Source organism: Leptinotarsa decemlineata, unplaced genomic scaffold, assembly GCF_025532065.1.
Source record: "Leptinotarsa decemlineata unplaced genomic scaffold, Ldec_3_MD MMD2_tig00026328_RagTag_RagTag, whole genome shotgun sequence".
In the NCBI taxonomy this organism is placed as follows: domain Eukaryota; kingdom Metazoa; phylum Arthropoda; class Insecta; order Coleoptera; family Chrysomelidae; genus Leptinotarsa; species Leptinotarsa decemlineata.
Window position 1 is genome coordinate 1,007,378 of NW_027412688.1, and position 14,598 is coordinate 1,021,975.

General features: G+C 36.2%; 1 protein-coding gene across 1 annotated transcript in view; it reads right to left on the minus strand.

Annotated features, from left to right (window-relative positions):
* jim (zinc finger protein jim) overlaps positions 1 to 7,115 on the minus strand; it is a 56,626-nt gene extending 49,511 nt beyond the window's left edge. The window contains exon 1 of the mRNA XM_074182037.1: positions 6,860 to 7,115. The gene's annotated coding sequence lies outside the window, so the exon portion shown is untranslated. The remainder of the gene's footprint in view (positions 1 to 6,859) is intronic.
* Between the last annotated feature and the right edge of the window lie 7,483 nt (positions 7,116 to 14,598).

A 14,598-nucleotide genomic window follows, 5' to 3' on the forward strand; every position in this document is an offset into this window, starting at 1 on the left:
TGTTTGACACTTGTGAAAGATTTAAGTGTACTATTGTCAACAATATTCACCTTACAGTTCTTCGAATTATTTTGTGTCATGGCTGCAAGATTGAGCGTAAGAGAGAAAATTGAAATTGTACGCCTTTCGGGAGATGACGTTAGAAGTGCTAGAGAGGTTTGTACAGTATTTAATGAGAGACATACAGATCGTCCTCGTATTAGCTGCGGTACGGTAAATAAAATAAATAAAATATTCAATGAAACTGGTGCAGTATCAAAAATGATGTTAAAAAGTAATCCTGTACAAAGACGAAACATCGTGCATCCAGTGCATTCAGTACTGCTGGAGAAAGTTCCTTTGGGCGTCAGAAAAGATATGTTTTTTATTCATGATGAGGCTCCCGCCCATTTTAGTCAAGTAGCACGTCTGCATTCAACTGAAACATATGAAAATCAGTGGATAGGTCGAGGATGACCACAGTACTGGCCCCCTTGATCCCCGGATCTCAATCTTCTCAATTTCTCTATTTGGGGTCATTTACAGCATTTGGTATATCGTACTCCTGTTCGCGATGTAGATGACTTGAGAAACCGCATCATCGATGCGTGCAGGGTAATCAAAGAAACTCCAGGAATATTTGAGCGAATACGTGGCTCATTGCGCCGACGTTTAGACGCATGCGTAATGTCTGAAGGTAGACATATTGAACATTTACTATGATTTCTACATGTTGTGTGTTTTGGTATTAATAAATTAGTTTTGTTTATTACCCTTCAATCGTTTAATGCAGGTACTAACTACAAAATAACAATAAATCCAGTTCGCATTTATGACGATCTATCTCTGTAGTTGTTCGTAAAATATTTTTTTGCTGCGAACTGGTTCATTTTGGGCAAAAAACTCAAGAGACATTTTTTGTTTAGAATGAAACAGGCTATCGGAAATGAATTTTTTAATGGTAAACAAATGATAAGACAAAAAGTTACATTGGAAATAAATTTTAGGGGTTGCGTTTTCCACCAAAACCAAATAAATCAGTGGCTGAGTGTCTTTTTGGTAGTACAAAACGTCAGGTTAAATTCAATATTGTAACTTTTTCAGTGCTTGTGAAAAAAAAATTATGTACCCCCGTTAAGGGGCTGTATCTTAACAAGGGATGCTCCAATGAAGTTTCTTTATATGAAAGATCCCATCTTTTTTTCGATGAGGAATCACCTACTTATTCAGTTACACCCTGTATAAAATTGCAATGCCCATAGTCATTTCATGTGTACTACACATTCAAGGTTTCCACATTCTTTCACATATATTTATATATCTTTTTCAATTCTGTATTTATATGTATACTGTTACTGTCCATCTTGTGATATTCCTTGAATTTGACCTGCTATTCGGGTGATTTATTCATTATGTAGTCAATAAAGTTTACTATACTTTACGTAATATCAGTGTTAGTATCCTTCAGGCCCTTGAAGATGATCAGAATACACTAAATTTTGTCCAGACTATTTTTTCTATATCGTGGACTAATTGCCTCATCTTTTAGGTTGGGTTTGCATTTCCTGAAAGCTGTAATTCAAGATACCTAGTATTAGTAGCTATAACTACGAATGATTTGTTTATGTTCATTATACTATTGCGGTCGCCAGCAGCTATAGCTACCTCAGTAGCTCTAAAAAATCCACAGTGCTCCCAAGAGTTTATCGAAACTGACCTCGGTACTCTTCTTCCTGATAATTTTCCAGGTCCCCTCCCAAAGCCATTCTTTTGTTCGTCCATTTACACTTAGGACTTCTATCCTATGGAATGACCTCTAAACCTCGTTTAGAGGTCCTTCCATAGGACTTCGTTTAGAGGACCTCCATCCGGGGTCTAAGCGAGGTCCTTTGGACCTCGTTTAGAGGTTGAGATTTAAAGAAAGGAAGCGGTCAATTGAATACGCGATATTCGTAAAACTATCTCTTGGTTTACTCGGGACAGTCATATTCGTCGTTGCTTAAACCTTTCTTTAGGATATTGTTCGGTTTGTCCAATATTGGTTTACAGGATTTCAATCTTCCATGGTCGTTTTTTTCATTGTTTATCGACGGGTGTGTTGGTTTTGAATTTTGTATTGACGTGATACTGCTGGTTTCTGGGTATTCTTGTTATGAAAGAAGGTTATTTTTCAATGAGGTCTATATAGTTTTTTGAAAGGTCGAGTTGAACACAGTAATGCACCAATCATTTGAAAGAAAGGAGGATTTTAATTCAAACTTTTTTTCAACTTACACTGGCAATCTACCTGGAACAGAGGCCGTCAACCGAAACTGCGCAAAATCAAACAACTCCATTTGCTTTTCTCGTGCGCATACCTACGGAAATCTTTTTTGCGCGGGCTGATTCAGTTGGCGTATCGTAACTAACATCTGCAAATCATGTTTTCATGTTTCCCAGTTCCTACTTATTATTCAACATCAATCTTTCATTTCATCAAAGCAAAAAGCCTGCTCTTCGAAATTAATGTGCAGATAATTACAGTTTATGATTCGAGAGTCAATAAACAATCGAAAACCGCTAGATTTGCTACTGATCTCGCCGTAGAAAAGGATATTTACTATCGACGCTATTAATTTCCTCTAGATAAGACTTACCCAGAGCAATTGTACGTAATGTGTGTATTGATAGAGTCATATCTTCCTTAATTGATAATTGTTTGTTGAAACGCAGAACAATGAAAATGCTAAGAGATGAATCTTGGTAATTATCGCGATATTGTGAACAACTTGTTTACTATTTATTTTTGTTTTTCGATGGTTTCAAGGAATGAACCCAGTAGTTATACAGTGTTATCCCCAAAGTATGTAGTCTAGTTCACATGTACTTTTTTTTGTAACATTTTTCAGCCCTGTCCAAAAATTACGACCAAGGTGTCATTCGATTCGTATTTTTGCCTAGAAAGTTTGAGGAAAGGTCCGAAAATGCGCCGATAAAAATTACAAAAGTTATAAACAATTAAGTGAAAAAAAAAGGGGCTTTAGTTTTTTGTTAATATCTCGGAAAATTTTCAAAATTTTGAAAATTTGAAAAAAAAATTGAAAAGATCAATGAATTTGCATAAAAAAAGTCTCGACTCCCAAAACTGTATCTCGAATATTTATATCGAGTACATGTGAACCAGACTAATGCATCTTATGGGGAACTTATTTATTAAGGGTTTTTCGATAAAAACTTATTCTTGATAAAAGTTTGTGCATTCTTTTAAACTAGAAATGCACTAACAAAATATAGTAAAACACATGTAATATACGGAGAACCTTTGAACATTTTTCAGGTAGGGGTAAAATACCCTTGTTTTGTAAAATTTCGAGAAATGGTAACTGGAAAAATTGCTCAGCATTGAAAAATACATGAAAAATACAAATAGACTACAAAAAATTTTTAAAACCATAAATAGATAATATCCTGTATACGACCTTTTATTTGAAAAAGTTATAATTAACAAATAACATAACTATTGTGTTCACCGCGGCCAATTTTTTAAGAGTAAAATAATTATCAAAGTTTTAGGGCAAAGTTATTTTTATTTTTTGTTATTATCAAAAATCATTCAAAATTATTGTTACAATCAACAATGTGGAAGTTTCGATGTCCAATGTGAACAGATTTTCAATGTCTATGGAAATGAAAGAGAAACAGCACAAACTGGAACTTCGAAATTTCAAGTTATTCCCTTATATCTGCGTAACCAAAAGAACTAAATTCGATTTTCAATGGTATAGGACTATCTCTCACCGTTTACGGGATCCCTATGCACATACTTGAATTTGATTAGCCCCCTTTTTGTCAAAAACCAATTCAGAACCTGTAGTCAATATGGATTGAATGTCCATGACTCCGAAATTGGACCATAGCGCCAAGTTTTGACTAGGATTCATTGCCAGCGGACAAATATTCGCAAGCCTAAATCGAAAGTTTTTCAAAATCTATCGCGAGCGAATACCCACCAAAAGTGAACATGTGACAGACTAGAGGAGCAAATTCCCCAAAGAAACCCCCCAGCCACCGCAAATCGAGTCGAGTATCGTGAATATTCACAAGCGAGAGAAAGAGACCGTCATCGACGTCAACACGACCTTCTCAAGGGTTTCAGGTTCCTCCGTGGTCTCGCCCGGCCCGGCGAGCCCCCTCTGCCCCCCCTCACCTGCAGACGGTCCGCGGTCTGCCTGCCCAATATCGAACCTCGACCGACCGGTGGCGGTCGTCCTGCACACGATCTAGTAGTAGCTGCATCGAGACGGTCATGCATTATTCGATGCGATGCCGACGTTTTGCATAATGCCACCTCGGAATTTCGGGTTCTTCGACCACAGGGTTCGAGTGGTACCGCGTAGGTACCGTATCGGGAAATGGCGGTCTTTGGAACCATGACAACCAATAAGAAAACTAATATTTCGCTATGAAATCTCGAACATTCATCTCTTCCTACGTTGCTACCCAGTAACATCTGCAGGAAAACAACTACTTTCCCGGCTGATACCACGCTAGACATTGAATTATTTCCGACAGACATTTATGCAACATACCTCACAGAGGTTAGTCTTGCAGATGTTTCTTGTTCATCAAGCAGCAGAATCGCGGCTAAAATCAATCGAGTTTCGCCGGTTTCGAGGTTTTATCCCTCGTTAGCATAGGAAAGACCCGACCCAAACAGCAGTGGGCCTGGAGCTCGACCATACACATGAGTCTGTGTAGGGTGTGAGAAACAGGTAGGTCATAAATGGAACCGCATATTCTGGGGCAACTTACCTTAATGGAAATGTGCACACAAAAATAATCTGAAAAATGGAAATTGGAAAGTTTCCCAGAGACGAAACGTCGTGCCCTTATCTTTGTAACAAGATGGCACGTATATATGGTATGGGATCTGTTTGCTCAGAACACCAGTCAATATGTATGCGGTGTTTTTTGATTCTTTTGTGTTCTGTGTTTGCTGATCTCTAGTAATTGTTCCATGTCATCTCGATGTTTATATCTTTGACAGTTGATTCCCATTAATTCCTTTCAAGTCGCCCAAAGTTCAATCACTGCGAATTATGATGTAATATGTTTTTCTTCTTCATGTAAGTATTTTATACTTCATTGTGTTAATTATTGTTATGTTGTTCTTCTTTTATTGTAGAATTTTAAATAATTAGCTATGATGAACGTTCAATTATTGATTCTGATGGAGCGGAGTCCTTACAATTTTCAAGTCATTGCTTCGTTTGAAAGCAGTTCAAAGTGTTTTTGATCCATTGTTTTGAAAATAACAAAAGTAGTGTCACTCTTTTATTTATTTATTCATTTATTTCATACACTATTCTACAGGATAAATCCAATTACAGAATACAGTGGTATTTACAAATAGGTACTTACATGGCTAACGTAATTAGAGGTATCGTACATTTAACAAATTGGAGATTTTTTCATTATATTTGTACGCGGAGTGTCGAGATTAAATGTGACACTTAGCAAAGTCATAGACTATTTTCAAGCTGGAATATTCGAAAGGAAAAAGCTATTAAAAACATCTTTTTCTCTGTTAGAGATTTCTGATGACCATACCAACCATTAAAAAAACCGCTGTCTTCCCCATCCATGAAGTTGATGTTAAATTAAAGCAGTCATGGTTGTGCATATCATTCTGTTCCGAGAACTGCATTTGGATCCTACCTTAAATCTACTTCGGCAAAGGCAGGCCATTACTCTCCATGGCCGTCAGCGAAATAATGAGCGTCTCAGTTTGGCAACGCCGTTGTCGAGGCCTTTTTACGACCGTAATCTCGATGTGGGGGCGACAGACCACGGAACATCAAACTCGAACCGAGTTTGTGTCTGAAATAAACGTAATTTTCGATTTTGGGACCATCAATGGCCGTTTCGAATCGGGCATTATCGAATTCCAGCGGATTTCTACTCGACTTAATATCAACGGTGAAAAACTCAATTGGTTTTGCCTTCTTCATTCGACAGTTCAAGTCATTGGAGAATTCTGAAGACAGAGATTGCAAATATCAGCTGATTAACGGATAAAAAGACAGAACAGATCACTTAGATATGTGAATCTTACTTATTATTATTTGATTCATGATTCACTGCTAGCATTAGATGGGAGATGGATCAACAAATATAATTTCAAATATAAACTTCGAGATATTTGAAGACGCGTGGAAAACATCCTTCATTAAAAAGTTCCATAAAACAACTGAACGAATAAAAAATACTCTATATACAACAGTTTCTATTGTCCAGTTCGCAAAATTTCCATCGTTCTCGTTAAAAATTAATATTTTTTTCTCGCGTATGTGTTTCAAAAATGTAATTGCTTCTTTCACTCACTTATTTCCCCCTTCTTGAAATTTAACAGATGAGGCATTTCTCGTGTATTCACCATAAACAGAAAACAAAGTAAGTAATGTCATGGAACAATGTTCACACTCTGAACTTCACCACAACCCACTTCAGTAGAGAGTAATGGCAACGCTGTCCGAGAATGAGGTATTCTCGGACGCTGTCCCGAATTCTATGTTCTGAAAGTCAGGTTAATGTCAATAATAAATCATATTCAAATAGCTTCTTTGTAGTATCACATATTTGTTACTAATAATATGAGTTTGAAAGATATCCGAATGTATTCATTAAACAAATATTCGAGTTTTGGGTGAAAGTGTTGATTAAGGTCTTCAAAAATATACTATAAGTTCAACGTATATTATATTGCCACACTAAAAGGTAACAAAACAAAAGTGAAAGATGCGAGAGATGAACCCAAACCTCAAAAAAGTTTTACTGTTGAATTACATTCTTAACCAAGATAATGCTGGTTTATAATCTACAGATTTAGGTGAATACTTACGTCAAAGTGATCTTTACTAAAATAAATCAGAGAACTGGGCAATACTCTCGTTGAACCTTTTCTTGCAAGTTTAGGCTACTTATTTCGTGTTGTTTTTTGTACGGGACGAACACAAATAACTTGTTCGGAGTTTTTATTGTTGTTTTAATACACTGAGGGGCTGCACAGCACTGATACACTTTGAATTCACATGTAATAATAGTTATCACCAAATTTACGGAAGAGTTTCTAGTATTTATATAAATATAAGCTATTCGAAAGTGACATCTCAAACGTCGCCTTGACACTTTGAAGTGTGGTGTGAATTTCAAAAGTGCATTTATTTTATTCTTCTCGATCCCCCTACGAAACCTTTCATCACTTGGAAGGATCGATTGCAGTTTGAGAAATGGTTCTGATGCAGATTCTGTGAAACATGTTCTTCCTTGCGAAGAAAATTGGGTTAGACAATTAAGGAAACACTTGCTACAGTAGTAGCATTTTACAAGTGTTGTTCATGACGAAGAATTTCAAAAACGAAGTTTTAACGATGAACGAGAACGAGAATGTTTCCTACTTTTTCACCAAACTCAAATAATTGTTCATGCAGTTGCAGTTTCGTAATAATGAATCATCTTTTCCACCAAGCGATTTCCTGAAGTCTTTAAGTCCACTAGATACTCGTTAGGACAACAAGAGGATTGCTTCGAATTCTTGAGGTTCTTTTCAACGGGTGGTGATCAACTGTATTGCCAATCATGCGCCAAACTAACTGGCTATTATGAGAAAACAAGTATAGCTGAGGAATCAGTCAACCAGTCAAACCTAACTCAACCTCTGACGGAAGCACCAAAATCTTACGAAAGTTCGAAATAGATAAACACTTCAATCTAGCAGACCACAATTATAATCTTCATTCAGTCATTGTTCACTGTGGTTATGGACATTATTACGCATTGGTCAAAGACGAAACGGACTGGTTTAAATTTGACGATAGACGTGTTATTAAATGTTCTGGCGATGTATTGAATTTAGTGGAGCCTCTGGAGATACCCTACACTTTGTTTTACGAAAGAAAGGACATTGGCATATCTAGATCTTCAGATGATGTGGTACTGCAGGTTTTTCCGGGTTTTCCTGCAGCTGAAAAAGCAAATGCGCCACTGGAATCAACGAAGTCGCCCCGGAGCGCCAATTGATTTTTATTGCTTCATAATTTGATGATTTGTATTATTTCAATGGTATGAGCTATTAGGAAACATGATATACATTGTTTGAAGGTGATTGACAATGTTTCATGATGAATTTCACTAGTTTGGACTTCCAACCAAGTCTATTTTTTGGACAAGGAACGATCATGGCTAACACCGCAGCACAGTAAGCCCCCTCACTTGTATGGATTACCCAAAATCCACAAGAAGGACGTTCCGCTTAGACTGATCATCAGCTCCAGAGATTCGGCTACTCAAAACTTGTCTAGATTTTTACTTCCATTAATACAGCCATTACAAGGAAAAACATCGTCTTTTGTGGAGAATTCAAGGCATTTCGTCGAACTACTAGGGTCAATTAAGGACACACAGGAAGATAAACTAATTAGTTTTGACGTGGAAAGCCTTTACACCAACGTTCCGGTCGAAGAAGCACTCCAAATCATACAGAGAAAGCTGTCCGAAGACGGGAAACTGATAGAGAGAACGAATCTACCTATAGAAGTAATTATGGAATTACTAGGATGCTGTGTACGAATTGTACAACTGAAGGACGAATTCTTTACATAAGATGAGGGACTGCCAATGGGATCGCCACTTTCACCAGTCATAGCCAACATATATATGGAGTGGTTTGAAACTCTGGCCATTGAAGAAGCCCACAAGAAACCCCGAGTCTGGTTGAGATATGTTGACGACACCTTCATAATATGGAACCATGGGAATACTGAACTAGACGCCTTCCTGAAACACATCAACGGCATGAGACCTTCCATCACTTTCACAATGGAGAAGTAAATCCACAACGAATTGCCATTCTTAGACGTTTTGGTGAAGAGGACCGACACTAAGTGGGAAACATCTGTATACCGAAAACCCACTCATACGGTACAGTATCTGAACCACGAATCCAACCACCATCAATCGACTAAAAGAGGAATCATCAAGGCTCTATTAGACCGTGCTTTTGAGCTCTGTAATACGAAGGAAGGTCTCGAGAAGGAACTAGACATCATCAAAATTATCTTCAACGGAATGGCTACTCCAAAGCGATGGTAGAAAAGACTTTGGCTATAAGACAGCAGAAGTCTCGCAAGGAAGAGAAGCCGTCACAACCAGTGCTTGCACTTCTCTACATCAGAGGATTATCGGAGAGGATAAGAAGAATTGGTTTCAAGTACAACATCAGAACCTGTTTCAGATCCGGTAACACTATCCGTAGCAGCCTCACGAAAACCAGGCCACCAAACGCGGACTGCGATTCCAAGAATTGCATTTACCAGATACCCTGTGAGTGCCGAAAATCATATATTGGTGAAACTAAGAGGCCATTGAATGTTCGCATTGCCGAGCATAAGAAGCACACACAGCGAGGGGAAACCAGCAAATCAGGAATAGCAGACCATGTTTGGATCCATCAACACAACATCGAGTGGTCCCAAGCTGAGATCTTGCACAGAGAGGAACATTGGTTTAGGAGAAAATTCAAGGAAACCGCTTACATGTTGTCCAACAACGTATTCAGCCAAGCCAGCGTAGAAATACGCAACATATGGAAACCCATCATCAAGCGAAAAATGGCCAACTCTCGCCAAAACGGTCATCTCCCACGGAACCAGTGAAGCGGAAAATGGAAAGCAGGGATACGTGAAAGTATTTGAACGACCTATAAATAGTCATCTCTCGGAGGAATCAGTCCAGTCACCACCCGAAGACGATTGTAGATACTAACAATCGAAACGTCGTGAACTAACGTGACTTGGAATCTCTACACTTTTTATTTTTATTTTCTTTTTTCATTCCTTTATTTTTATTTATTCACTTGTTATATTTTTACTTGTAGTTTATTTCACTATTATTTTATTTTAGGTTTATTTTGCTTAATATATAATTGTTATTTTCAGCTATTTATTTTTAATTATTCTTTTTTAGTTGTTTCAGGGATTTCAAATCATTCTATGTAGTAGACAATGGATGTCCGAACTAGTGAAATTCATGATATACATTGTAATTATAATACATATATTCCTCAACATTATAGAACAGTATTTAAAAATATATATCATGCCTATCAATATACTTGTTTTTTGTGTTAAATTGTTTTTGTTTTGTTCAAATACATATTTTTCGATTTCGGAATGATTCTTGAACATTATGCCGATATACAGAAGGTTATATTTACTATTATTACTGAACATTCAAACTGTATTGAATTCAATTTAAGTTGGTCATCCTGTCATTCTAGAATATTTACAATATATTGTAGGTATTTTATGCAGAGATTCAAGAAATATTATATACATTCAGGCAAATGTAAGACACTTCATTTCCCTTGTGTTTTTCATCACAATATTTTTAATCATGCGGATATATAATTATTAAGTGTTGCTGTAATTTGTGTTTTTCAGTACGTTATACCACCATCATTTTTTATGTTTCTGACCAAGAGTTATCGAAGTAAAAATCTGTTTCGACGAAATTGGATGACTGGAAAAAAAATCAAAAGAATTCATCAGGATTGTTTCATAAATCACTTCTATGTGACGCTGGTGGTTTTTAGTGGGAATCTTCTGTTGAGCGTAACGACATTTCGGTTTTGTTACAAATTAATTCAATACAGAGAAACTCGTGAAAAACCGCTGCCCACTGAAGCTTATAAGTGATGTTCATGTAACTGTGAAAGATACGGATTATAGGTGACTGGAAATTTCCTATATAGGGTGACCATATAAAACACACTGACAAATATTCCAAAACAAGCACTCTTCCAATCGCTGGAAATGCAATACTTCCATTCATAAAAAACACGTGCAAATGGGTATAGTCGAAGTAAACGATATTGTGCACATTTAAAGGTGGCGGCACTCTCAAAGGCTAAAAAACTAATACATAGAAATGAACCGGCAGCGAACTAATCCACGTGGACTGTCGAATTGGCGAATCGTATCGGAAAATTTTTACAAACCGAGTTTTATGATTGGCTGAAGAGTCATAAAACTAAATTTGAATTCATATTACGGTGACGAATAAAAATCGGGGAAGGTTATCTCCTTCGTGTTTGGTTCAGGAACTGATCGCGATTTGACTGTTGAAATACGATATTGGTGCAATTATAATTACTTGAAATTTTTGTTTTCTGTTTGAAATGTGGCGTCTTTGGACAAGTACTAATAGTAATAACGAGCATGATAACAACGCAGACTTTTTCCAGTGAAGTGGTTCCAATGGCGATGGTGAACAATGCGAAAAAGAAATACCAGTGAATAAAATTCGGATGCATTTGAAAACTGAAACACAGAGAGTATGTTCCAATGTATATAAGAGCATATATCAAGTTTGGTTTCGAAGGAAGCAAAATATTACAAGCAACATCAGATTTGAACGAAATTCCTTTCTCAACTGTACGTAAAATAGTCAAAAACAATTCTTATGAACGCAAGACGCGACGTGATACAGGATTATCAAAACCTTTAGATGTTCATCTGAAAAAATCATTGAAGAAAACAATATACGACTCTTACAAAAGCAATGAGATTCCTACAACTGAAATTATAAGGAAGAAATTGAATACTTCCGGCCATTACGTGAGCTGCTGTAACAAAACTCTTCAGAATTGAATAAAGAAACTAGGATTTAGATTTAAAATAATAAACAAACGTCAAGCAGTTATGGAAAGCAGAAGAATAGTGGAATTGCGTAACAAATACTTAGAAAAAATAACTAAATATCGACAAGAACGAAGGCAAATTTTATATTTGGACGAAACTTGGTATGACACTCACGACACGAAAGGGTGGACTGATGGTTCGAGAATGTGTACGCCTAACATGTCTGCAAACAAAGGATCGCGAGTAGTCGTTGTGCATTGCGAAGGAAGTAAAGAATGGGTTCCGAATTCTTTGAAATTATGTAGGAAAAACTTGAGGACTGCAATGTTGACTATCATAAGAACATGGAAGCTAGTATTTTCGGGGCATGGTTTGAAAAAACATTGATCCTGACAACGCTTCCTATCATTCGCGACAGCTAATGAAAGTACCGAATGAAAATTCGAGGAAAGATGAAATACAAAGTTTTTTAATGGATAACATCTTGTATTTTGAAGATTACTATACCAAAAAACCAACTACTTGAAGTTTTACAGACACAACAAATTTGAAAAAGTGTTTCCCCTTGAGAGTATTACTGAAAAGTATGGACACACCATACTGAGAATTCCCCCCTAGTTTTGTGTTTTCAATCTCAACGAGTTGATTTGGGGAAAATTGAAATAAAGCATCAGGCGTTTAAATCACTTTCAAAAATTTGATAATTAAGAAAGAGAGATAATTAAAGAATAAGTATCTAATATTACCGAAGAAGACTGGCTGAAAAGGATTAAAAAACTTATTTCAGTTGAAAAAGACTATATGAAGATTGGATACTCTTCCAAATTAAAGGTGGAAATAAATTCATTATTGATTTAAATGACGACAGTGATAATGAAACAGAGAATATGGAAGCGGAATTATCAGAAGCTTTCGAAGAAAGTTAGTGAAGTGATTTTGAAGCAATCATTGTATAGGTATATGAAGGATGTCTAAATATTAGATAAAATATTTGATAAAATACGTTACAGTTTAAATTTTGTTTTAAAGAGGATAAAGTCCACATTTCGAAATTTCACAAATTTCTATTGGTTAGGACTGACAGACAGTTGACATAACATGTCAGTGGTAATAGTGATAATAGTTGTTGCCAACTTCTAATTGTAAAGAATTCTTTGGGAATTTCTACCTGTGGGTAGAATTTTAAAAGCGAAGTTAGAATAATAACATTTGAATCAAATTTATTGTATTGATGCTAGTTTTGATATATTCATTGAAAAATTGTTGTATGGATTTTTATCCAACGTCAAAAGATAGGAATATATCTCACTGACATGGTTAATATCTGTTTCTTCATTAATACAGTTTTAATTTTCAGCGATAAAGGTCATTTAAAGAAAAGACCTTTTTTGTTAAATGTGTTTTACTAGCTAAAACCTTAGTGGCATCAAAATTCATATGGTAGTCAAACTTGTTGACATGCTCAGCTAGAGCACATCTTCCAGGATAGTGTCCATAATCACTTTTATCAGAGATTATTCTAGAGCTTGACGTTTCTTGACGTTTGATATATAGTATTCCATGTCAATTGTGCAACAAAAACTATGTTGATCGGGGAATTTTCCTTCTGCAACTCTTCGATTCCTAATGAATAGAAATTGAGTTGATTCAACATCAAATTCCTCATCGCCCGTACGGCTGAATTTCGTTGTAGAAAATTATTCGCAGAAGAACCTTGAGGACTAAATCGTCCTGGCCGCATACCGGCGTCCGTCAGTTGCATATAAAAATACTCCTTCATTTTCGCCGAGTGTGACGGCTCGCGACGCACGCGACGCACGTTATATTTAGGCTGAGGGTCGACGTCGAGGGCACCGAACGGGGTCGTCGACACTTGTTCAGGAATATCTCGGCTGGCCAAGGTTTCTGATCCTGCGACGCGCCTTCCACTTTATCCTGCGGCGATCAAGAGCGAGGATAATGACGTTGGACGTCGGTCGTGGAGTGGTGCTGATTGAGGATGAACGGGGTGATTTGTTGAGAGGGTGTGACAATTATCTGGAGAAATGTATAGTGTTTCAGAGAGGATTTTTATCCATTAAATATTTTATTTTATTTGCTACTGAATATGAAACAATGCGATGTCGTTACGGTCAGAGAAAAAATAGTTTAGGAGAAGTATTCGAATTCAAAATGCGAATAATAATAATAATAATAATGTTTATTCATAAATAGCGAAAAAAATACAGACCTTCTATTGTTACAAAATCAAATGTCTAATAAAAAAACAGTAATATGAGTCTTAGAATAAACAAAAAATCCACCGAAGCTGATATTATCAGCTTGTGTGTGGTGACATATTATTCTGGTGTGATCTTGACGAATCAAATGTAATACAGTCAAATTAATGGAAAAAAAAACAAGGGTAAAAATGAGATTATAGGTTAACCAAAAAAATGTGTTTTCAACTAGCTTGAGAGTTTCGGATATAGCTTAATTATAAAAAGAGCAGTAGACGAAAGTTGGAACAAAAATGGCTTAAGAAAAGTGTAAACAATATAATTTTTTTTCAAGGAAATAATACTATATAATAATACCACAAATTTCATAAAAATAAAATTACTATTCAGGACATCATAACGATAAGATTGAGAGTATTCAGCAGAATATATGAATCGTAACTATAATTTGTTGTGAAATAAGGATAATTAGTACTAAAGAATCGTTTTAGACGTTATATTTACGTCATAAATTAATCATGAAATATGAGGCAAGCGCGATCATCAAAATCAGGAGAGTATAACTTGTGTTAGAAAAATCTGACAGAACGAGTGTGTGAAAGAAATTATTTTAAATAGCCTTAACTCAATATCAATCATGGTATGTATTTTTTATATCGACTAATCGATGTGTTGAAATTCTTGATTTTGAAGTCAGCCATAATTTCAGCTTCTTTTTGAAC